Source organism: Harpia harpyja, chromosome 2 (assembly GCF_026419915.1).
Source record: "Harpia harpyja isolate bHarHar1 chromosome 2, bHarHar1 primary haplotype, whole genome shotgun sequence".
In the NCBI taxonomy this organism is placed as follows: domain Eukaryota; kingdom Metazoa; phylum Chordata; class Aves; order Accipitriformes; family Accipitridae; genus Harpia; species Harpia harpyja.
The window spans coordinates 9,933,451-9,960,941 of record NC_068941.1 but is presented as its reverse complement, the minus strand read 5'-3'; positions in this window follow the sequence as shown (position 1 = coordinate 9,960,941).

Below are 27,491 nucleotides of genomic sequence, written 5' to 3'. Positions count from 1 at the left end.
TGCATTTGGCGTACTACAGGCTTATATACATAGCCTGATTTGATTTTTATTCCTGACATTGTCATTATCTTTTTTTCTGTTTATACAGTAAAGTAGGAAGCTAGCTGCTCTTGGCTTCCTGTGTATAAGCAGGGTGAGAGGGCCTCATCAGGAGAGTAATTCAGTTACCTGTGATGAACTCTTCCTCTGAATTGCCCTCTGGGTAGTAGAAACCTCTTTCTCCCAACAATTACGGAAGATCCTAGGAAGGCTAATCACCCAACAGAGGCACTCTTGCCTTGGAGTGCCTTGAATTAGGCTGTGAGAAAAGCACCCAAAGTTACAACATAATGGCCTCCCTTGCATGGGTAACCCAGCAATATCCGGTTTTTATAAAAGCAAGCAAATTATGGTAGTCATCTTCTCTGATATTGCCATGCTTCTTATACAGAGCTGACATGCAGTCAATATAAAACACCATTTATCCCACCAGCCACATTTCAACTATTTCAAGACTAAATCTATCACTGACCTCAGCTTTCATCTTCCTCTTTTGTCAAAATTTTCTAGGATTTAAATATAATCCAACTAGAAAGAACAGAGATTATTTCTTCAGTAAGTAATGATAATTTCTCTTGTGTTGCTGTGGTATGAACACAGACAGCATCCAAAAGTCTTACAGCCACTGGTGTAATAAAGTTCTTTTTGGTGTGATTAAACATCAAATAGTTTTAAAGAACCCATTTATAAAATTTGAATTTCAAATGTGTATTTCACTGCTGAAAGTCTTGTATTATGTTCAGACAGCTGATCTATAAATCCTCCCAATCCTTAAACTGCACTGGCCAAAGTACTATCATTCATTAGATAAAGATAGTGACTACCTCATTTAAAATGAATCCTAGTAGATGACAGGCAGTGGAAGGAATATTTTCTAGTGTGACATGAGCCAGAAATACAGTTACCTAAAGGAAATAGCATTGAGGGGTAGTAGATATTAAACAGGGAAAATGCCTGCATGATGATGACTGTGAAGGAGGCCATTCAGAGCTTCTACACAAGCAATATTTCTTACATAGTCTTGGCTACAATCCAAGACTATATACTCACACAAACATATATATGTATAAAAAATATACAGTCCATCCTGGTATATAATTTAAAATGTAAATTACAAATCCTTACATATATTAATCCAACAGTTGTGGGCTACTTACTATGAGAGTCCACTGTTATATGTTAACAAGAAACAATATTATTTTACTGTATTGTTTAAATACATTTGGTCTTGTGATGTATAGAAAACTGATGGTGTAAATCTGGATCTTTTGTCTCATTTGGCAAAAAGTAGGCATTTCTAAGGGTTTTAATCCGCTGAGGACAAAGTAATAATTCAGTTCCAATTCTTGCAAGTTATACACATGCCTAAGTTCTTGCACACAGTATAAAAAAATCAATTAGAATGTTCACATGACTAGATTTTAGGCATATCCATAAAGTTGGAAGAACCACGGCCTTAGTATGTGCATGGATAGAAGTAGTTTTAGGACAAAGTGAAGAAGAAGGGTCTCGTCTGTAACAACTAGACATGTTCTGCATAGAACCTGGAATAAAATCAAGGACCTTAAATTGAACAGATGCTTCAAAGTGATACTGAAGTATAAATAAAAATAGCCTCCAGGATTGCTTCAGTCTGGTATTTAATTGTTTAAGGTTTCACTTTCTCTATGTTTGCAGTTGATTTTCACCCCAAAAAAAGCAGAACTAAAAGAGCAAACTCGCTATATATCTCTTAGGTAAGTAAAACCTTTTGGAGATGAAGTAGGTGTTTTAAAGTTACTGTTTCTCTTTTAGCTCCAGTGCATAACAGAACACATTTGCAACAGCTTATGGATATACACAAACACATTATGGCTGCCTACCTGTATAAATGCCATGGTCAGCACATGGATGTGTTGGGGTGGAATGCCAGTGTGTTTTGCAGCCAAGCCATGCATCTGTACAGCCTGGCCTAACAAAGGGCTCTTTCAAGTGTGTGACAGCAATCATAGATAAGGTTTCTAGAAGGGAATGGGGTCAGATATATTGGAACAGTTTTGCTCTCAGCAAGAACCCTCTCTAGGCAGTTACTACGGAGTATACCTGCACTACATAAAGGAAAGCCTGTGCAGGGTACGCAAAGGCCTACCTGCACGTGATTGATCACACTTTTGAAAGCAACTTATTTTACAACAGCAAATTGGAGGGAATGGAAAAGTGCAAAGGACAACCTATTTCTGTAGAGCAAAAAGTGAAGTTTTCAGACTTTCTTAAGTAAAAGCTTGAAAGTTATTTTTTTCCTTCATTTAAGAATAAATAAATAAATAAAAAGTTATACCAGACTTAAATAATACAAAGCAAAAAAGCAAAACCCCAGGATTGAATACAGGAAAATAAGAGCTACTTCTATCACGATAACCTAAAGCGGCTTGAGTGGTGTGACATGTTCTTCCAGTGCATGGCTAAGGCAGGACTAAAAAGCTTAGTTCAAATTCAATCTGGAAACAAGAGAAAAATGCTGTTGGCATTCAGGATGCATCCACAATTGTTAAGATATGGGGTACCTCCCGTCAACTGTTCGGATGCATTTCAGCCCAGAGTGCAGCAATAAGGTCAAGAGAAGTTTGGAATTTATTACAGAGAAAAGATTGCTGCTGTGGGACCTCTCTGGCATCGAGCCCCGGAGAGCAGAAAGCAGCCCCCCATAACTGCTGGTCGACACAGTCTCCATTGTTCTCTCAGGTTTCACAGCTGCAAAGGTTGCTTCCTCTTCCAGAAAGCAAGAGCTCTCCTCCCTGCAAAGCTGCACAGCAGCTCCATGACAGGAAGGATTTTTCTCTTTCTATCTCATTTGGTGGGGGTGGGGGGTGGGGTGAGGGGGTGCTGACCTTGTATGCTCTTCACTGCTTATATCACCCTGCCCCAGAACCAATTAACTTGGCCTGAATAGCCCAGTGGGTCTCAGGTGGCTGGGGCTTGATGAGGCATTTCCTCTCTGTGTGCTAGTCTTGATAAAAATCACTTGAAGGATACACCTCCTAAATTATTTAATCTTTTCTTATTTAATCAAAAAACAACTTTTGCCTTATATATAAGAGTTTGAAGACAGGCCAAGAACATATGAATTAAATATTTTAAAGCCCTGTTTAATTGATTAACTGTGGTCCTCAGAGACACTCTTGCTAGTTCCTAAGAGGGTCCTTCACCTAACGGTTTCCTTTAATGGAGGGAGCTTAGGCTAAACATGTTTCCCAAACTTTTTAGTAACTTGATCCCTTTCTACACTGGAATTGCCCCAAGCCTCCTAGCAGGAATCACCCGCAATTCCCAGCTGATGATAGTCCGAAAGGCAGGATATTTGTGGCATAAGGAAACTACAGTTTGAATAAACCTCTGGAGTTTAAGAAGGGATATATCCATGCTACAAAATGGGAGCTGTAGACCTGGTATCCTAACACCCTGCTATGGCGTAGTGCCATCTCGTGGACACCAGCGGTTTCTAGCAGAAAGCAGAGGAGGCAAGGAAGGTGGAAAGGAAGAGAGAGAGAGAGAAGAGGTGGTTTCAGAAAAGAAATTAAACCCCGTTCCATCTGCTATGTTCCTGATGTAGTAGAGCATTCAGAGCAACTTACAGGCATCTGATTGCTTAATTACCATTGCATAATATTTGTACTTGAGTGCCTTCGTGGTTTTTTCAGGCAACATACATGTGAAATCTGGGAGTGACCATTTACGAAAGCTCAAACATAAAAGATGTGAAGATTTGGCCCAAAATTTGAAGTTTTATCATGAGTAACTCCAAGTAACAACGGCAGTAAAAAAAAAATACTAAAATAAAAGAGATCTAAGAGGTTAATCTAGTCCTTCCATATAATTACTATTGTGTATTAATATTTGTGCATCATTTTTCATATTTAATGCAGTTAAAAATAATTAATTTACCCACAAAACATCTCTGTGAGCTAGGTACCAGAAAAACCTAGAAAAAAATTATTTGTTTTACTTCACAAATTTGGTGGTCTGAGAAAGGCAATATGTCATTGTTTTTTTTTCTGATGAAGTGATTTCGTATTATTTCCAAATGATCCTATTCCACTCCAAAGGGAAGTGAAACAATTTTGATTTATAGTGATTTAAAATCATAGAGTTTCATTGGAAAGCTAATCTGTCATGCTTCTGAACTCCCACTTTGGCTGTGCATAGGCATTATTTTGTCAGTCCAGTAAGCTTTTTGTTACTATACTTCCCAAAATAAATGCATCACTAATCAGTAACTACTAAAACAGCACCCAGACTGACTCTAACCTTTTGCAATAAAGTAATAAAAAAAATATTATCCAGATTAAGAACTACTTTGTTTTCCTAGGTAGATCACAATCTCCTTCACTGCTTTAGTTCAATTTTTTTTCTGACATGACTGGAAACTCTTTTGCTAAAGGAAATGTATCTGTCTTTATTAGATTAGGATTTGGCAGCAAACTCTGAAATATTATAGTCTGTCATATCAGATGACACCAGGGATTAAAACTTTTCACATTCCTTTAGTTACACATTCTAGTAGAGCTCTGCACATCTGAATTTTAAAAAAGTCTCATTTTTGCTTTCTGCCTGATGCTGAATGAGCGCAAAGAACTCTGGCATTTTATTTTGTTGGAAGAACTCAGTTGTTCTTAGAGTACAAAAAATGAACTTGGCTTACTTCCATCATGGATGTATGTGTGCAATAAAATTCACTTACTTGAGAGAAGATGCCCACACTCCCTGTAAGTTGCAGGAAATTTAGCCATTCAAACCAGCAAATTTAATGGACTGACACCTAGGCTACCAGTAAAAGATGCCAATAAAAAGGAGAGGGTCTAATATTTGTCACCAATAAGCAGCTAGGGGCCTATCCTTATGCAGGATTCTCAGCTACTGGCTGTCTTCTAGAGCTGGTGTCTATGTCCCATCAGCCCCTTCTCATAAACAATAAGACAGAGGATTCACAGTGTTTCCCAATTTGCAATACTGAGTAACTTACAAATTAAAGCATTTGCTTTTGTAGGGGAAGGTGCATGTTTGAATTCTGCCTCTGGATAAAGTGAAGCCTTGGTTTTTGTTCTTCCATGACTGATGTGAGTTACCTGCTTTTCAGGATACACGATCAATACTGTTTTCTCCTCTCCCTCTGGCTCCAAACTAGAGAACAAGAAATTCAAATCCTCTGCTCTAGGAATGAGCTCTGACTACTGTGTTGGGAGGGGGCACACAGAAAAACTTTACATGTCTTGTTCTTACCTGTCTTTTGCATAGATGGATCTAGACCCAGTTGCCATTAAAAACAAAAACAAAAACAAAACCAACAAAACCACAAACCCATAGCCCTTCACTTAACATTTCCAAGATTCCTTAATCTACCAATATAGTTTAATTTCAAGATGGTTTTGTGGACATTCCTTATAAATAAGTTCATTCTTTAATTTCTGACAAAAATACAGACTTGAGAAGATTTTTTTCTCTTCTTTAAAATGGAAAGACTTGCTTGTCAGACACAGTAAGATTTTAAAATGCTACTCCAATCTTAGAATATATAGCTGACATCATTGACAGAATGCTTTATGATGTGATCTCTCTCTCCTACTTCCAGCTAAGATTAATAAAGTCCTCACCTCCCCTTTGGCCTCCAGATCTTATTCCAGCAGGAAATCACACCTTAAAGTAAGTGATCCTGCCAGATACTTCATAGATTCTCATTAACAGTGAAAGTGGCAGGCATGTTCCATCACAGATCTTCCCAAATGAGTTGAAGTGAAACAGGGAAAAAAAAAGAATAGGTGTGTTCATCTACACACATAAGTATCGTCTGTTGTTATTAGGATCCTTTATTTCTAGGGAATAAATATGTAAAGAATTTGGTTTACCCTGAAGTTTTCAGGAGTTTCTTTTTGTATGCTTATTCCTGTATTACTGCAGCCGAATAACTTAAATTATTTCATTAAGACGTATATTTTAAAATATCATCCTAATATATATGATGAAATAGTTTACACAGATAAACTTCTGAGCATTATTACACTGTACAGTAAAATGTACCGTGCATTAATTTGAAATGCACCTAATTCCAGAAATATTAACATAATTAAAGTAATTTTTTAAAAAACAATTTGGTAGGGGAAAAAAGCCCAAGTGGAGTAAACCAGAAAAATTTTAGCAGAGATGAGCCAAAGCGCTTGAGGGACTCTGTTAACCAGTTCTCTTATATTCAGGCAGGGCCCAGTGACAGGACTGTATACAGTGCCATGTGTGACTGTCAATTTTAAGCATGGTATGCCAATGCAGCCACGTGTTCAATCAAGTTTTTGCATTACTCTGGAAAGTGATATTAAATCTGTGTTTTCTAGGCTTTTTTTGCTTTTTCAAACAGTAACATTTCCAGTATATAACTGATTTACTGTTCTATACTGTGAGTTATTATTCTAGATTTCCAAGGGGAAAGGACTGGTATTTTTGCTTTCAAGATTGCCCTAAGAAAACACCTGCATTTAGAATAAGAAATTTTATAGAGCTATGAGATATTGTCCAGGGTACAAGTGGAAATATTAAGAATTATATCCCATCTGAGGCTGAAATTAATATATTTCAAATTTCTGTTTCGCTCTTGCACACATGGAATATGTTTAATATCATTCTCAATGCCTGTAGACTTCTTTAAAGCCTAACTGAGATAAATTTACTGTCAGAAGAAGGAACTGTGTATTCACGCAGGAGTAATTACTGCTAGTCTTATTTCACATTTTAGCCTGAAACGTAGTGAGTATTTTCATTGCCACCGCAGAGAATCTGACATGAAGAAAATGCCTCTAATTGTAATCCCATAACCTCTAACTTACTTTTAACTTAACTCTAGATGTTATTATGATTACACTATAAAAAGAACTGCTGGAAGATCAATTGTGAATGGCACCAGAAAAATAAACTTCTTTTATTTCTCTTCATTTCATACACTATAGCAACACAGATGAGATTTGATCAACTAGCCAAGTTCAGCAAAAGATGTGGGTATCTGACACACTATCAACCAAAACTGTCTAACCTGTTTTCTTAAGCCAAATTTAGTACTAAGTACCAGTGTCCAACATAATGGCTCAGTTCTGCTCCCATGACAGGACTTCTGTCAGGCCAATGCACCTGTGGTCCAAGAGGCTGGTTAAAGTCATTTAGGTTCCAACACAACAGCACCACATAGCCAGTCCTACACTTCCCCCTGCACCTAGAAATTACAGCTGAGCCATAGTGCACCTAATTTTTGCCAGGACAACATATTGTAGTAACAGTATTACAAAATGTTCTGTAGCTTTATAGAGCTTTACAACAGATAGGGAAGGATGGTGGTGCAGAATAATCATGTCCTCCTAACGGTAGCTGTCCTCACCTAACTTTTCAGATTTGAGATAAGAACATGTTATGGGATTTTGACAGATTTTGGGGTTACTTAAAATAAATATTGGCAGGTAAGACACACCTTGCATTTTAACAATGTTACAAAGGTAATTCTGCCTAGAGGACTTCACTGTTTTATAGATTCCACCCCTGCTTAAATGTCAGATGTCCTTCTGACTAGCTTTCAATCCAGGCAGATACTGCCTTTTTGGTCTAGACCTTTAACCTCTGAACCAAATTATGCTGTTTACATGCTTAAAGCTCCTTCATACTAACTATAGTAAATATGCAATATCCTTCAACATGATCACAAATGATTTCTTATGATTACTATGCTGCACAATGTGAAAAATAGAGAAACAAGGTTATTATTTGCTGTGACTGAGTTTAAGCCTGATAGCTTTGACTAATACACAGGACATGCTGTTATTTTCTCTTTTTAATTCAGATGAGAACTCTTCCTCCTTTGGGTCAGAAGCAAATACAGCTGGGTACTGTCACTCCGATTCTGCCTACAGGTTTCAGAGTCATCTGCAGTGCAATTTGCAAAATATACCATTTTTTATTACTGACGCGTATGGATTATTTTTCAGGAACAATTTAGTTCAGTTTCTTTTTTTCTGAATGTCACCGACTGACGTTGTTCCTCCTTTGTTACTACTGATTGTCATTGTGTCGTTGTATGGAAATCTTAGATTCTTAGTCTTAAAAATTTTCTGTTGCATTGCCATGAAAATAGATCATCCTGTTATTCTTTAGTACATAATTTATATTCGTTATCTTCCTAACTTGCCTCTTAAATCTGTACTGTACTAACATGTTTTCTGGTTTTATACTTCAATTTATATACAACAGCATTTTAAAGCCCAAGATTGTTCTATGTAATATCCAATTACAACAGCATTACAGCCAGGAAATGAAGTAAATTACTTTGAATAAGCTCAAAATTCCTGTTTGAGCTACATCCATGAAACACAATTGTATGCATCTGTCTGTGGCAATGATAGACTAAGACACCCTGTGAATGTTTACAGTTATCATTTTAGTGTCTAAGTTTGATTTCTCTATTAAATACCATTGGCTTTCTCTTGCTATTTATAAAGGAGCCCTTCTTCACAGAGAACAGAGGAACAGCAAAACCAAGCAGGACACTAAATTCGTCTCAGGGTTCTCCTGACATCAGAAACCACTCAGGCTTTGCTCGAGAGACTCTTCATGTATTTATAACCCTGTAGTTTACAGTTTCCTTCCATTTACTTTACACATGGGTGACCTACCGAATGTATGCATGACAGCCAATATGGATCCCTTATATGTCAACACTGAGCTGTCTGGTGTTAGGACCCACACTCCAATCAGGTTTGAAAATGTCCTGGACAAAAACTTTTATCATGTAGCAAAAACCATAGCAGCTGCCTGCTAAATACTATCCATAAAAACAAAACTATTGGAAAGTGAGGCTGACAAGATAAAAGTAACTTAAGTCACTTCAGAGATGAGAAGAACATTTGGGTTTTGCACAGACTGCTGGTTTTCTTTATTAATATATTTCTTTGTTAATAGATTTCTGCTGAGCCCTAAGGCAGAACTTTTTGGGCCACGTACTCAGCCTTTCCTCAAAGCCAGGTGAAGGCATCATTTAATGAGAGATGCTGCACAGCTGCCACCTGCTCAGGTGATCTTATGTAATGTTATGACAGTGGTTACAGTAGCCTTGTTCTCCTCCCAGTGACTCCATGGATGTCCTTTCTACTCTTTTTTTCATCATTCTAAGTAGTTCCTGCCTTTTTTGAAAGCTGTTACCACAAGCACAAGTTTAAGTAATGAGACTATTAAAGGTCAATGCATTGCTCCTAACAGCTTTTTGGTAGCACACAGAACATGAGGCAAGATATAGCACTGTGTGACTACAGTGAAATCCATATATTGGGTTCTTTGGCTAAGAGGAGTGATCTGATTAGCCAGGGATGTTTCTGGCATGCATGAGCATGCTCCATCAGCATTGTATCTCAATGGTAAAAATCTTCCCTCACTTACATAAAAGTAGACTAATTTTCTAATCTTATCCATAAAATAGTATAGTATTATTCATGTTGAATAAAAGCTTGTTCTTAAATGAACTTGACAGAACAGTTTCTGTTAACACCTCTTCAAAGGTAATCTAGGGCTTACAGCAGGAATGAATCAGATCAAATGCCACTGGACCATTTTGTACTTTGTTAAGAATAAGATTTATCTAGTTTGTTCACTATATTAAAACTGCTTTGTTAAAATAATCCCACTCCCTTATAACTGCAACCAGCCTTCCTGCTTCAAAGCTAGCTTAGTTGCCCTGGATCTTCTAGATGCATCTAGGTGTCTCTGAAACACACACAGTTACCCACCAAAAAAGAAGACTAAAGCATTACAGTAAGGTGTGGATAGCACCTGGGTGCCAAAATTCCAAAATTTGAGTTCTAAAAATCCTTTCCCAACAAAGGAGCTATTGGCGCTATTTTTTTTTTTCTTTTTTGCAAGTTGTGGGGTTTATGCTGTGAAGAACGAAGTAGCGTTCACTGTAAGTGCGAGCTGGAATGACTGAGCCTACACCACTCTTGATGTGTGCCCCGAAGCAAGTCATTGCTCTCTCTGCCACACTTCCTTCAACTGTAAAATGAGCATATTGTAGCACCTTCCTCAGAGCAGGGATTCAAAAATAACCAGTAGTGTAAACATGTAAAAATTTTGTGGTCCTTAACTATACGCTTCTAAAATGAGAAGGGTGATGGGACTGGCAGCCTTTGGTATACTGATTTTTTTTACTACAGTAAAATTAAGAAACTGTCAGAGAAATTACGAGAACATGAAGATCATTTGTTGTTTAATCTCTCACTAAGCATTTGTCAGTTACCGTTTTCTGGAGGCAGGATTACGGGAGAGTGAACAGCTCTTACGACTGAGTACCCAAAAGTCCTCCAGCATTGTCAAGAGATTAATTCAAGGGGAGGCCAGGAGCCTACACCACCAGCTGCAGGACTGTACGCAGGCCAATAGGAGCGAGCGCACCACTTGGTACTGCCTCCAAACTCAGATAATTAAGAACCAGTTTATGACTCATCTATGATACGCTGTCTCTTCAGTCTGTGCTTCGTTCATAAACAGATGGACTGTAAATATTCATGAAACAAATTTTTCAAAACCAACTCGTAACCTCATAACCAAACATTAACTGGATAAACCTCTGTGAAAATATAATTGAAACAGATCTCTGGATTTAAGTGTAAGAAATACAGAACATAACACCATAAACCCCAACTAGACATTTTTAGAATTATTTTAGAATTTGAAAGACACTATTAAATGACATAATGGCACTAAATTAACCCAGTTTTGCAATTACATTTGACAGTCCTAACTAAATTGTGCTCTACTGTGCACACAAGAAGATTTAAAAGACTACGAGTGCTTGGTTTAGAAAACGATGAAAGAAAATCTGGCCTCAGAAATATAAATGGCATATTTTTACATTTATTTTTATTCATAAGGCAAGAACAAGTGGAGATTCATAATTATGACAGACTAACATATGCCTATAATGTTTGTGTTGACCTGTAAATTCAATTCTGCTACCATAATTTTGTCTGAAAAGCTTCTAATTTTGTTTGTTCTTGCCTTCTGCATTTTTCCACTTTGAAGTAAATACACATTGAACGGTAAAGTCTTTACATTCACCAGGAACACCGTTACTGAGAAATATGCCAAAAAATGGCAATGCCAATCATTCAGTTGGGTTCACTCTAGAAAAATAGACTGCCTGCAACACCAGAAAACTGTTTCTCCTTGTTTGCATTTGTTGTGAAAGGGCAGAGTTGAGGTAGGCAATGGATCTCATGACTTCTGGAACTGCTAGAGACCTTTTGACAGAGAAACTAGAACATGACAGATTTTTCCATACTGAGTTCTCTGTAACAACCTGTCAGCTGAGTACAGGATTAGGGTGTACTGCAAAACCTGTTAAGCTATAAGCAGAATCCATGGACTTTGTAAATGTTGAGAACACTCATGGGAAGTGTTTGGTATGCAGATGTTTAATAATCTTGCTTTGTTTAGCTAAAAAACTATGGCTGATTTGAAAATAATTTTCTAAATGTGTAAATTACACAGTTTTATTTGTAACCTCCCCATTGTAGGAGTTTATTCATCAGTCACAGCACAGGTCATGATGAAATGCAGGGTCCTGCATTAACAGAAGAATACTGTAGTATTAATGCAGCTCAGACCATAAGCGTGGAAGCTGGCAGGGTCAAAACATAGGCTCTACTACAGACTAGCAAAAAGGCCTACCACATTTTGAGTTCTTTTCCCATCTCCAGTAAGGAGCTCAGAAGAAACCAGAAACACATCCTGTTTATTCCTTGCCTTCTAGCTCATGAAGAATAATAAATCATTAGGGGAAAATAGTTTGCTATATATTTAATGGAACAAACAAAACCAAAACAATACACTAGACACCTCTGGAAAGATTTGTAGCTATTGTAATGTACTAAGAAGCTAAGTCTTTTTGGTTCTGCTAAATGATGCAGTCATAACTGACACATGACTAGTAAAATCCTAACATTGGCAAATACAGATAAAAGAAAATAACCAAGTGTTCCTCTGGTTGTGGTCAGAAGGAAGGATAGGACAAAGGCAATGTTCTAATCCACAGCCTTTTGAGGACTGGTCAAGCACATAGTATTAAAATAAACATCCAGCTCTAAGGAAACCTATATTATGCTTCAACTCAAAATATGCTGAGGGTCACAGCTTACAGGAAAAGGAAAGTTAGGAGCTGATTTGGTGGTTCTTTACCCTTACAGAGAAAAGTGAATGCTTAAGATATCAGCCAACTGTGTGAAGTGGGAACCGTGCAAAAAGCTACTGGAGCGGGGTCCAGAGATGAGCTGAATGCTTTCTGCTTTGGTTTTTTTTTAGTTCATAATGTTCCTAAAAGTATAATTTCATTGTGTTCCTTTGCAACCATCTTATTTTAATTTAAAATCACATGGAGCCCAAATATAGGGCTATGTTTTCAGATCTGGAGAGTACTTAGGTTACCAGATAAGGTGCTGCAACTAGAACTAGGTATAAATTCATTGTTGCCCTAGTTAAAAAAAAAACAACCACCAAACCTGAAAGCAGAGTCATTGTAGCAGAACAGGATATTTGAATTGCATTACATCCACAAAACACTGACATTCTCATTTTTATAGTAATCATTACAGCAAGAAAGGAATGTAAAGTTCTAACTTTAGATGTTATTACTAAAACCAGATATCTTGTTGGAGAGAAACTGCAAGAGTTTACAACAATAGCAACCTCAGTAGTGGCAATTCTAGACTGAAAATAAACAAAGATCTGAAATGTATAAAAATGTCAAAAGGAATATAAAGGCAACTGTTGTACCACAGCATGCAATAGTTACTATATGGTTACTTCCACATGTACAAAGTACCTACAATGACAGTATCTTAGACACCCTTCTGCAACTTTCTAGGGTAAAATTTATTTATGTAGATTGAAAAATAAAGCATTTAAAATTTAAGAAAAGCTAGATTTAGGCTGGTGTTATTTATAAATGTCATTCTCTCTTTATGCTTTCCCAACCTATGCACTAACTGAAGCAGGGCACCCCTAGGCAAATAATACGCTATCGTGTAATCGTACACCGTATCATAATGTATTCACTCTAGAAGGCAAAATTAAAGATACATTTACTTTCATGGGAAGACAAAAGCAAGTAATGATGGTCAAGATTTTGGAAGCCTGTATTTGTCAAGAACAGAGAATTAAAAGGCTTTTAGCAAATGGACTTTTTCTAACTGCTAAAAGTATCACATTGATATTCTCCACAGTTACAGCTCCAGGACTGGTAGCAACAATGGAAGTGGTTAGAAGTAGGGCTCAAGGTACTGAGGCTCAAATTGCTGTCATCACCACGGGGAAATGCTACATCTAATTGTTAATTCTCAAACAATCAGCTAGCCTGATTTAGTCTGATGACCCATCAAGATTCAATACTGAACTTAAGTAGGATTTTCTGGAAATAGTCTGTATATAAATTCTTAATGTGACTTCTGGAACACACTGTTCATATCTTGTCCTCTCTACATTCAATTTTTGAATTACTTTTTGTAGTATCTTATGGCATTTAGCAAAGAACATATTTAATGATGAGAAGATGTAATTTTGTACAGGTTTGCTTCAGTAGAAACACAAGCATGCTGAGATCTAAGAGAACAACTCTCACAAGGGCTTCTATTCACAATGACCTCAGTTGCCTCAGTTTCAGAATGAAAATAAGCTAAAGCTTTTCACTCAGCAGGTTTCTGTTCCTCGTTCTAGTAGGTAATTAATTTAAATACTAACAAATAATCATCAACTTTCAACTTGTTCCTGCTGCTGCAATAACAAATCAATTCTCAGTATTATTCAAAGGGCACTTTACAGATACAGACCTGCTTATCAGCAAAGGCTGGGAGTATTCCAACTGTACATTTTCGTTCATGTTTATTTCTAGTAATAATATTAACTACACTACTCAATAAACTAAATTACACGAAATTGGAATTTACCTTCTAAAATATGCAATTCCCACATGCAGCCACTGGATGGACTTACGGAGCCAGTGAATATTTTTTGATTGTAGACAAGATGCACAATTAGGTGAGCAACTGGGAAGAACTTTCCCTTCTGGGCAGTAGGAGAAGCTTTCTGTAGAAAAGGCCTGAGCCTAAAAAGCAAGGTACAAGAAGGGATTTTAGCCTTTCAATCGATCCTTACTTTTCAACACAATTTGTTTAAGAAAAGCTAGGCTGTACAAATGAAACAGAGTGATAAGAAAATTAGTTTGTAGGAGAACATACAGGTCAGTTCCAAACGTGATGATTTGGCATTAAAGTTTTAGGGTAAAAGCACTAAAAATTGCATTGAAAAGAAGCTAGGATTTTTTTGATAGCTCAGTTTGCAAACAGAAGCAGATCACAGTTATTTAAAGTTCTGCTTAATTTTTAAAACATATTCTACTTTAAAATGCTCATATTCTTTAAGAATAAATTAGGAAGGTATTTGCTTAAGCTATCTTACCTTTTTCTGGAACAGAAACCATATGAAAGTTTGAATCATTCTGCATAGTAAGTGTAAAACAAGCCCTGCATTAAGTAAGAGTTCGATTGTCCGTGAATATAAAAATTTTATTTCCTGTTTTATTACAGCTGGCTGTTGCAATTACTTCTGAGTATTTTGAGTGTATTATATTTAACTATAGTACAATCTATTTAACGCACTTTTTTAGACCAGTTACCATTCCAGTGTATACAGCAGTGATAAAATACATATGTGATTCCACACCCTGTGTTCTGCTGTTGTGTGGCTAAAAGAAGCAGTAGGCATCAGTTGTAGCAGGAAAACTCAGTAAATTCACCTCAAAGAAAGTCCAAGTAAATAGAGTTGCTGTGGGGAGAACTAAGTGAATTTGGGCAATGAAAGTATAGATGTATGAGCCTAAGAGAAAGAAGAGCTGTTGCATAAATCTCCCCATACCTGCTGTTCTAAATCTGTGGGCAGTGACAGTGACTAACACGGCCCCTTCACTCCCCCTCTGCAGATACACCCAGTTACAGGATCTAAATGTGGACCGTATGGTTTTATCATTTTATCTGACTGCCATCACTCTGTTCTGTCCCAAACAATTTAGAATGGCAGCAAACCTAACTATAGTTGAGGTTACTCTGCATGCCTGAATTTCTTTTGTCTTTATACTGTGAAGGTCATACGCAGAGTCTGTAGTGAGTGAATGTCCTCTGACTCTTTATTTAATTGCATGGGATAGTCTTACGGGGTACCTATTATAGCCAGGATGAATGAGATACAGTTAAAAAAAGCATGTGAGCAGGGAAGGAAGGCTGGGTCAGGCTCAGTGATACTGTCTATTGCCTTCAGTCCTCTTCCAGAACAAAACATGAAAGGAGACTACAGACATTTCTCAGTTAACAACCTCTTCCCAATCCTAATTCACTTCTTAACAGTGTACAATGGCAACTCTGTGGATAAAACGACACCTGCAGAAAAATCACTCTGGATCTCACCAATATTTTGCTGCTTTCTACCATAATCTGTAAATTCCTGTTATCTTTTAGAAAAGCAAACAAAGCCTGATATAGGGCCCAAAACAAACTACCTTAGCAGCCACATTTAAAGTTATGCATGCACTTTAACACCATTTTAAGTCAGGAGCTGATATCCATGGATTAATTGCCTGCGATGATCACACAGGCCATGAAATAGGATGAAATGGCACTTCTTACAATTACAATAATCATGGTGCCCATCACTGGACACGAAATGCGTGCAGTGTGTCTCTGGCATGCAAGGGCTCCTGAATGCCATATGCTGTCCTGACCTCAGACGGGGAAATACCATCTGGCATAGAAGCCCTGCAGTTGGCACTGCAGACTGCAGGCTCCTCTCTCTCCCTCCCCACTTCCCGACCTACCTCTCTGACTATTAGAAAAACAGTGATCTTGCAGGAATGAAGTCAGGCTGCAAGAATATTGAATGACTGAGTCAGAGACTAGGAATGGGGCTGGCAGCTCTGGAGACTGCCTGATATATATCAATGCCTAAAAGCAAAATTGTGACAAATCTGGTTCTCCTGTACATCTCAGTAGGCAATGAGATCTGCTTCCTGTTCTCCCCACTACATACAGTGTCGTGTCACAGGTGCGCACCTCCCTGCTAAAGTCCTCCTGGAAAACATCATACCTCAGCCAAGAATGCTTCCCCCTGTGAAACCCCTGAGCACGACTTGGCTATTCTTGGCTTGTTCTGACCCCCTTTAATTTCCTGACCTTGTTCTGGAACTAGGTGTTGGTCCGCTTTTAATCACACCAGACCAACCAAACAGCAATCTTCTCATACCAGTGCTGATTTAGGAAGCCTTTGCTAAGCTGCTGCATTGGGAATCTTCCCCATACAGAGATTAGGTCACAGACTTCCTTCCAGGGTAGGTGGCACCATGAGCGGCCAGCTCCGAGCTGGGACAGTAAACTGGGTGGGGCAGAATCCTAATATTACAGAGGGCAATGTAGACAGAGCCTATGGAATTACTAGTACCACTAATCTAACCACCTACATAAGCAAATCAAGTGAATCACCTACATTACTGGTCTATCAAGCCTCAGACACACATATGATACTGGATGTATAATGGTCGACTGGCCCACATGAATTAGATTTTTAAAGTGCTTCTAAATTACATGTTACAATTCAAGCTACTTAAAGACAAATGCTCAGTTTGGGAGTGGATTTTCAGACAGAAAATCTACGTAATTTATTATTCTAGATGAACAACTGAATACAAACCTGTTTATTCCTATGAATAGAATATTTGTCTAAAGTTCTAAAACCAAAGAATTGCAGGACAATCTCATTATTTTATCACTATGTTAAACTTTTCAATCTACTGTAGTTAGGAAATAAGAAGTAAATATCTATACCTATAATGTTGCTTTTAATTAAATCTCTGTCAGGCAATTAGTTGCTAGATCCACAAATGACAAAGCTGATGCAAAGCTCTGAATCTTTTCACTCACAGATTGTTTGGTAAATTGCTTTATTTGCGTTGGATGCACTACTAAAATCATTCAAATTAGTAACCAATCTGTTCCTGTTACTGTACACCTGAAAGCGTACTAGCAAATCTGTCCTATTACAGCCAAATGACAAATACCAGAAAAAATGTTGCCAAGACTGCCTGGTTTGTCTGTGTTGAGGCCTGTGGATTCCCACCTGTTCTGTGCAATGCCACTGCGTATATTATGTCGCAGCACAGGCTAAGCACAGCTTGGAACACTGCAAGTGTGGGTGACATATGACACTCAATATGAATTCCCCTCACTTAATTAACATCATGTACTTTCTTTGACATGCAAAAATTTTAGTAGCATATTCTTAAAATTTAGTAAATTGGCTTTGATTTCTTTTTGGGCATTTGTGTGTGCCATTCTGAAGAAGTAACAAGACTACAGTACTCACATTGCTCAACCCCGACATTTGAAATGTCTAAACCCCGTGCCAAATTATTTTCTGCATATCCAAAGTGCTTGCACATACTCATGCTGATAGGTATTTCTTATCTCCTGACATTTCAGTGCTGATTTCAGATTAGCTTTTTAAAGGCATAAAGACTATCAATACATGTTTCCATGTGTTCTGTAACCTATTTCTACTCAATTCAGAGTTTAATTTCTGACACCTCACATACAGCCTTTGCTTGTTGAAAGCAAATATCCATGCAAATATGAAGGAAGAAGGAATTTGAAAGGAAAAACAATAATTTGCAATTCCTGAACAACAGATGAAAAGATTGATAAACCTTCTATCCTGGAGAACACCTGCTTTTATTTACATATAATCAAATTCCAAAGCCAGAAGTTGGTAACAACAGACTTCTCTCCCCACTAGCAAATGTGTATCCAGAGCTGACCAATTAAGTTCATAGGCATGCTCAAGGAAGCAAGTCCTGATCCAGAAGTAACCTTACCCCTATTTTGCTAGTCTTCAGTGCTTTAAGACTCCTTGTACTATGTCCCAGCTATCTGTTCCTGACTTTGATCCTCATTGCCTTATAATGAGGTATGTCTTTTTATGAATTGGTTCTTTATTTAAACTTATGAAAGTGAGATGTGAGATGTGAAAGCGTGTTACACAGTGTACTTTTCACTCAGAAATGTGAGTCTCGCACTGCTTGCTAATGTGTACACTGCATGCCACAAATCCACCCTCATTAGACATCCAATCCAATCCTAATGAGGGAATGGATTCCTTCAAAAGGAGTGGGTAGAACAGTGCAGGGTATTAATTTCATGTACCAATGTGCATTGGTATGTACCAATATACATACTAATTTCAGGTACCAGTATGCATTTTCCTTATCCATGACTCAGAGCCTCTGGATGAGCTCAGAGGTAATGGTGACTCCAAAAATCAGGGGAATAGTCTTTATACATACACTTGATACAAAGTTTGATGGAAATGGATGCCACAATTACATAGGGAAGATGTACATTCATGTGTGTGGTAATTAAAAAGGAATATAGTGGTCCAGCATAAATTCTAAAACTCACAGTACTAATAGAATGGAGAAGCATACTGTCATCTTTTTTGTAATATGTTGGTTTTGCATTAAGGAGTTCAGTGATTTCTAAATATAGCAGTATTGTGTAGCAGCACTACTTAGATAAACTGGCGTGGCAATGTCATTTAATCTAAAAATAGAAAAATGCTTCTCCCTAGAAATACCTAAAGACTGTAACTGTGGTTTCAGAAGCAGCTTAAGGCAATCTAAGTTTGCACAGTCATGGAAAGCAGCTGTCCTGCCCTCTCCCCCATCTCTGGCTGTAAATTTCTGCTCTTCCCTTGCCAGGGCACTATGCTACGGCATAGTGCCATCCCAGCACCATGCCATCACGTAGCCATTCGGTTCCCTGAACAAAGCTACCTTACATCTGGCCAGTTCAGAGAACACAGCAGCAAACTCAGTGACAATTTGTACAGAGGTCTTAGGTAGCATTTAGGTTAGATATTAATGAGATGTGAGTGAGTCTGGAACCCAGAGATCCATTTTCATGCTCAAGCTCCTGACACAGTAGGTGCCTGCACACCTCAAAATGAAATCCAAGGGAACTAGTGAGCCGATGAGGAAGCTGCTTGAAGCCACTGTCTTAGGAAGTACTTGCCTACAGTGGGTCAAGAGGGAAATCTCAGTGGAGGGCTGCAGGTGCTCTGTTCCATCTACTTGTGTGTCACCACGCAGAATTTCCAGAAGGACATCAGGACAGATCATTGTCCTCTGCTAACGTGATCTAACAGGGGACAACACCATGGTGGTAACAGTCCCGATTTACAAAATGGTATTAGTCCTTGGTCAGAGGTGGGAAATCTGGCCTAATTCCTTCTTAGGCCAAATGCAGTTAAACACAGATCTCTCTGAGGTGTGCTCTGGTCATCAGGCTAACGTTTTGCTCTTGGATGAGGGCTGGAGTAAAGTAAATGGTCAGGCACTTGTGGTACTTGAAGTTGTGCCACTTGAAGAGAAAAGGGAATGTCAGTCTCATTGGGTAAGATAGGAAGCATGACACTAATCCTTTAATGTAAAAAAAAAACAAAGAAAGAATACATCTTAATCATATGATGACCAATTGTAGGTATGGGAAACACAGCTTTGCATCTGAATGTAGGGGGAAAAAAAAGATTTAGCTTTCTAACATGTGAGCTGCTAATTACTGTCAATTAAAAACAAAATAAAACAAAAAAACCCAACAACCCAAACCACAGATTTGTCTTATAAAACTTTAAGAGCCCGGTCTTTTTTCATGCATTCAGATGGAAGCTGCATGTGTCATGCATTAATTTACTTTATCAAGCCTGCAGTTTCTACTGCAAGGTAAACTCACACAGAAGCCCCTACTTCCATCTCTGCAAAGTTATGTGAATAATGATGAACAATGACAGGTATTTCTAAAATGTAGCTTATATGACTGTATTTTCACTGTCTCAACCAGAATGCCTCCAGGTCAAGTAGCAGAGATACATGCCATAGCACCATCTGTCAGACTTTTTGAAAAGGCACAGACTTATCACCATTCCTATTTTTGGGTTCTTCTTTCCTGAATTGTACAAAAGAGCAATGAGGCTACAGAGCAATTTCTACTTCTTTCCCCTCTTTTGGGCTGCAATGATTGCCTTTCATTTTTAAGATGCTTCCAAATGTTAATACCGAGGAGCACAAAATATGTACTGCTGTTATAAAGACTGTAAACAAGGAGACTTCTTGAAATCCTGTGTCATGGGCCTTCTGACATCTTTCCACATACATCATGCACAGAACTTTCATCCTCAGCCTTAAAGCCAGTTAAAGCGAGCTGAAGACTATTTCAGGTTGGATTGTCCTGCTAAACCAGTACCACTGCTGCTCTTAACCTAAGAGTCTTTTTATGAGTTGCCAGTCAGGTCACCCAAATTCTTAGTTCAAAGAGCAGGAGAATCAGCTACTATGTCCTCACATTTCCACAGGAGCTCTCACATCAACACAGGACATCTCACTTACATGAATTCCCAAGTGCAAATCAATAGAGAGGATACAGAAGAAAAGAGCAAGTATTAGCCATAAACTGTACTGATTACCAGATTTGTATTGAGAAGACAACCATAAACTGCCTGTTCTAGTTAAAGACTGCATTCAATAACAAAGCTTTGTTTCCTTTTGTTTTGGAGAATGAAGATCAGTTGCAATATGTTATTTCTAATCCACTTTCACAACATAGAGTAAAGAAGATATTTAAGCGGGGAGACTAGGCTATATCAGCTGCTCTTTGAAGCAGCCTATAAAAAAGGAATTGCAGCGGCCATAATGAGGTAACACCTGTATTCCTGGCTGTAAAATGTCTGGAATTCAATCAGATTTGAACTTTGTAGAGTGTTTGCATATGTGGGTCAGGTCGCAGTTCTCTGCTCTCTGGGCAGACCAAGACAGCATGGCTTGTTCCCCTTTGCAGTTAGAAGAGGAACTGGCTTTCTTTCTAAATAAGTACATCTTTTCTATCTATCTTCTAGCATTAATGGACAGCTTGGGACTCTACATTTGGTCACTGATTACAGCCATAAACAGCTACCAAGCCTGATGCAGTTTTCCTGTATTTAATGAGATAATTTGTGTATTTCAGAGTACTACATCTTAAATTTAGTCTTACAGCTAATCAGGATTGGAGGAGAAAGACGGACAGAGAACACCTCAAATTTAGCGGCTATGGCTAAAGCACAAGGCAGGACACTGCAAGCTGTTTGCCGTGCCTGAGAGACGTTTTACAGGTCTAAGTGTGAGAGAGAAACAGAGACTGCTGAGGGTAGCCAGGTGGCTGGCTGGTGGCTGGGAAGCGCTATAGCACCCTAAGAACAGCTGAGAGGGGATTACTGATACTGCAGCATCTTAGAACACAACGAAGTGTTTTCTAAAAGAATCTGTTTTAGCTGGGCAGGAGGAAGTAAAGGGAGCTGTTTTCTTCTGAATCTGCTGCTCTTGCAAGGGCCTCATTCTGGTTGTTCTCTTCTAACTGTGATCTACTTCAGACTAGAGAAAGAAGTAGATATAATCAGCTATATAAGGGACTCCTGCAGTTAAGAAATCTGCTATTTCCTGCAGCACAGCTAGAGGCATAGAAAATTTAGCTGAGATGTGAGATTTTATGATTGTATTAGCAAATATCTAAGTACCACTGAATACACACATTACATAAATGGGATGGAATGGAACTACTCACAACTGATTGTAGGAGCAGCAAAAGGGAGGAGCACAGGTACAAATTACAGCAAACACAGCCTTACTGATGCACGGAGGACTGTAGTCTTGTCAGACCAGCAGAAGATTATTCCCCCTCCCCATCTCATTTTGTACAGAGGGAGAAACAGAACTTATGTATCCATGATATATCTCCAACTGGGCTTCTTTAAATTAGAAATGTCTCTGACAGCAGAAATAGAACACCTGATTTTTCACAGGCAAGAATAATTTTTAAATGTTCTTGCACTGAACAATGTTTTTGTAAAAAATATGAAATGGCTTTTATGAAATCAAAAGCAGAGTATGAAGGGTACCTCAGTGAAAGTATTTAATTTAAAATCTCTAGTTGTGCTTCGTTTTCCAAGTGTAATTATCAAAAACTGCTAGGATCCTACTAGAAGGAACAGAACTTTTTTTTTAACACTAGATCAAATTTTCTCTCTTAATAATTCTTTTCCTTAAAAGAAGGTTTTCTCTCCTCTCTCATGTGTGCAGCCTTTAATTAGTCTGTTCAGACACAAGTAGTATTAGCTAGACTCTGTCACAATTACCCACATTTGGTAGCTAATTACTCCTTGAATAGTCTTAAGGCTACCAGCAATTTTAGTACAATTGGCAGCCTGGGGCCCCTAGGAGCTGTTCCAGCAACCAAGAATAGCTGGAACAGAGAGGCAGGCCAGCCATGACCCTTTCTCCTCAGCCACAACCTAACATATCTACTATGCCAAAGGCAAGAGCAACACAGAAATGAAAATATTCCCAAGTGGCTAAATGTGCTCTCTTTATGGCCTTTTTAAACTAATGGAGCAGCATAAAGGGACTATAGGGAAATGGAAAATAGGACCTTTTAAATGCTAAAGCGTTGGCAGGACTACTAATGATTTTTCAATTTTGCAATGTTCCATTAAAACAACAGTACAAAACACTTATATGGGATCAGATTCTGACACAAGACTTTTATTCTAGTGTAATTTTATTCACTGATGCCTCATATTGCAGTAATTTACATCACTGCAATATGAGTGTCAAGTGGGTATAAATTGCTGGCTTGATTTAGTAACATTTCATATGTATTTTACACAGGTAGAAATTACTTCACAAGGGACACAGCAGTGTCTGTGATTTCAGTAAAATGATTCCCGCTGTACACTTGTGTGACATCAGTAGCAGACTAAAATTAACATAAAAATTTAAATGAGAACTTCAGTTTTAAATACACTGTTAATTCAGATTCTATTCCACAACTCCTAAGAGTGTTGCTTTGCAAATTCAGCGGTACTGGGTTTGCAAAGAGCAAGGAATTCCTCTTAGAAAACTTCACAAGGTTATGAGGGAAACACTTTCTAAGTGTTTCTGTAGCTACACCCTCACTGAAGAATTAGCTCATTACCTCTGCTTTTCCTAATCCCTTCAATTTAGGCCAGTGTTCCCACCAAAAAAAATTATTAGTTATCCATCAGATTCTCAAAGGGAACTGACTCTTCTTGCATTGCATGACCATTTGATCTGGTGCAAGAGAAGAGGTGTGAGCCCTTGATGTACACAAGTTTGAGGGAAGAGTAGCATCAGCTCTTTCCACTGGCTGCCTGTTGTTACTCTGGATTAAGCATATAGTAAAACTGCACCTCATTCAATGCCCCTCTGGAAACTATTTTCTCCTGAACTGTGGAGACCATGAGAATTGAGAGAAGCTGTTGCAAGATAATTAGCCCTCAAGTCAGTAGGTATCCATAGTGCAGAGTTGGCAGCTATGTTCTTTTAATTTAACCTTTAGCTTATCACTGCTGATGAGCAGACTGATACGAGTACACCTGTGGATGTGTCAGCATTGCTGATGTTGACTGTAAGACGGACACTGGACTCTGAGCAACAGCAATAGCTTAGCTCAGCTGTCAGCAGCAACACCACAAAGCTGTAAGTTTGAAGATACATTGCCTTTGGCAGCAATATTGACTTAAGGTACTTCCAACAATTTTTCCTTCCTTCCTGCCTGTTCTGTTCTCTTGACAGCCATATGACTTTCATCAACACAACTGTCTGTAAGGCCACACTGTGAATCAGGCCCAGGGAATTAAACAGGTATTAAAGAAAAATTCTATACAAAAAGCATTGTTAGGGAGTTTAACCTGAATTAGTCTCATGATTCAGTTCCCAAACATACACATAAACAGCTGTGCTGGCATAGCTGAAAGGGTGTGAGGAACAGCTGGCAGTTGAGGTGGGTCCTGGGAATGCCTTAAAACAGGCTGCTGCTGGGAAAAATGTGCATGGAACAATACCTTTACTGTGTCTGTCTTGGCACTGCGTACCTGCATGTGCATTGGCCAGTTCCAGGGCCACGGTCCATAACTTTATGCACTGCAGTAAGTTGAGGCACCAGTAATCCTTTCCCAGTGTTTGTGAGGGAATTTGCCTGGCCTTCTGGGAGCAGAGCGGGGATTAGAGAAACAGCAGTGTTCTTAGCACCTGATTGCAAATCACCAGCCTAATGGAAAACAAAAGTAAAACACATCAAATTTGGGTTCCACCAAAGTATACATGCAAACCTTAACCCTCCTGACTAACTATAGTGAAAGATACTCCTCAGCTCAGTTCCTCAGTGGGAGCTATGCTAAGATCATGTCCAAAGCACAAAATCCTCTCTGGCTGCAAGAAACCAGAAGGCTTCCCAAACTAACTCTATGGTGTCCTGACTCACAATTTCCTGCCCTTTGTGCTCCCCTAACATCAGAGTCCAAGACCGGAAGAAGACACAAGAGCAGCAGGTTCTGAAGAAGAGACAAAATTACTTCCTAAAATGGTCCTGGTCATGGATTGGATAGTAGGATAGACAGATTGTAGGACAGATAGAACAGCTATTGTGAAAAAAAAAGTTCATAAGGAGGGTAATCAAACACCAGAGCAGGTTGTCCAAAGGGGTCTGTTGACTCTCCATTCTTGGAGATACTCAGAACTCAGCAGGACAAGGCCCTGATCAACCTGATCTCAAATGGCTCTGCTCTGAACTGAGGTTGGACCAAGTGACTTCCAGGATCCCTTCAAACTAAATTATTCTGTGACCAAGGAGCACCATGTGCATGACTGATGAAGCTCTAAGCTCAAAAGGCATCATGGTTTAAACCGGGTAATGCTTGGGATTAATTCCAAACAGCAGTCAAAGCAAACCCTCAGCCTATGCTTTTATCATTTATCCATTTCTCCAAGCTCTTCTTTTTTTGTCTCTTGACCTTCTCCTTTCTTAAAGTATTTCACAAGGTCACCAAAAAATTTCCTTTTTTTAAAAAAATTTGAATTCCCTACTTCAGTTTGCCATGTAAGCACTAGATAATACAGGTGGTTTTGAGGAGTTCAGAGCCTAGAAGCAAAACCTGAAAGGTAGAGAGTTACTGTTCAATTTTCAGGTTTTATAGTAGCAAAGAAGGTGTTGATTTTGGTTTTTGAGTCTCTTTCCAGACTGTGGAGACCATATGTCTCTTCCCACCTCTTATTTCATATGCTTTGGAAATTAAGGAAATGTCCATAGCTCTGATATTGTCAGTAGCTGCGCCAGAGCAGTGAGGGAAATGGGGCCTTGTTTGCGGCGCAGGGCATGTTCTCACTCTTTCTTAATATTGCTTGTAACAGTACAGAGCCCACGTGAATCCATGACATCAGGAAAACAAGGCCATAAGTAAGTGCAATTCAGGAATCATTTAGAGGATTAAAGCATTGGGATAGGTATAAGGCCTTGATTTATGTCACCAAAAAGTTAAAAAAAAAAAAAAAAAGAAAGAGCAAAACCACCCCCTTATTTACAAGAACATTATTATACTCATTTTCTGTAAGGCTGGATGGCCTTCAAGACCTACTTAGGGAATCAGAAAGTGGTTTTGCCTTGCATTAGAGCCTTTCCAAGCATTTTTTTTTCAGGGAATTTCTTTTTCTATCATCTGTGGGCAAATCCTAAGTTAGGTGTGCCATTATCATTCCTGTGCAATGAGATAATGAGCACACTGGGAGTTAACAATATAACAATTATAATAATCGTATATAATTATAAATTGTGTTGTGTAAAATGTTTCTGTGCATTTTGCCTCTCAAGTGCAATCTAAGGGGTTTTTTTTTAAAAAACATTTATATCTAAGAAGGTTAATTGGGTTTTTACTGATTAAAAAAATACATTGGTAGGGTTTTATTGACATTACTATATAATGATGAATTATTTCTTGTGTGATCAAAATGCTCTTACTCATACATGTTTTGATGATAGGGCATGTTCTCTGGAGGCTGATATGATTGGCATAGGACCATAAAGAATGGCGGCTAGTTCACTGCAGAAACTATCAGCAAATGAGCTGGCTCTTACAGGTCACCATCTGAAGCCACCGTCATTTTAAGCATGTGTTAAGAACGGGCAGTCGCCTAGAGGGCTGAAGAGGGAACTTGGAATGAAAGAGGTAAAACAATTTGTGGCTTCCTGGCTTACTACTGGGAAAGAAACTGTCATTTGGAGCATGTAAGGATGATAGTAAATTAAACAGAGGTAAGCAGCATTGACAAAAGCTAATTCACATCATAAAACCTATCCACATGGCATGTTAAGAGCACCAAATTACAGGAACAAAAATAAATACTATGTGTACACAACATCATATTTGCACCAATATCTTATAATGGTAAAAGCAATGGTTCTTAACAAACTCTTCTACAGTGCGGCTTACAGCCAGAGTATTTCTTTGTTAGAAGACCGGCCAGCAATAGGGGAGGAAGGTAAGCAGGAAGGAGGAGGAACACAGGACTATGTCCATACCTGAGGGATCAAGTTTTTGTGTACCGAAGATCCCTTGGAGACATGGTTATACAAGCATTCCTCAGCCACACGACTCTAACTATTCTCTTCCACATTGTCCATGTCCAAAATGGAAGAGTAAGTTGTCAATGTCTTTTAAAAATATCCTATTTAGTTCGAATTCTTGATAAAGGCCCAGCACGTATCAGTTCTCTTCGTTTTGGATATCTTCACGTGTTTTGCTCTAGTGTGATGTTGCCTGAAGCCTGCCCGTGACCCAGATCAATTCACAAGTTCCCTCAAAAAGTTTGAATTCTACTCTTTCCTGCACTTTTGCCTCTTCCATAGAGCCAGAAGACTTAGGACCTCAGCACGGCACTTATGGGAAGCACAAAGAAGAGCTAGAGCAAGATGCCGACTCCTAGAGTGTGCATACACAGAGATAGTAAACCTGGCTGCAAACTAGCATTTTAACATTTAATCCAACCACTGTGACTTCAGAGTGGCAAACAAATGCAGGTTGTTTAGACAAGTGTGGAAGCTATGTGCACGACAGTTGGGGGAATATAAAAAAAATTTCCTATGTAGGTACATACTATTATAATGAAGTAACGGTATAAGATGAAATGAATGATGATTTTAATAGTTAAAGGTATTACACAGATTTGCCATTATTTTATAAGAAATTGCATCAGGAGAAATCACATACATGTTTTTTTCACATCACACTCGTTCCCACCTGGTTTACCACAAATTAACAGGCCCTATCTTTCAAGGAGATCAGACCCTCCTTGTAGTATCTGGATGAACCATACTCAATAGTCTTCAGTAGTTTCTTTGCTTTAGGATTTGTGGTCACTCCTGAGTCTCTGAGCATCCAAAACAGCCTATCTAGGAGAATACCTCTATATCTGCTGCTCAGTAGCTGGA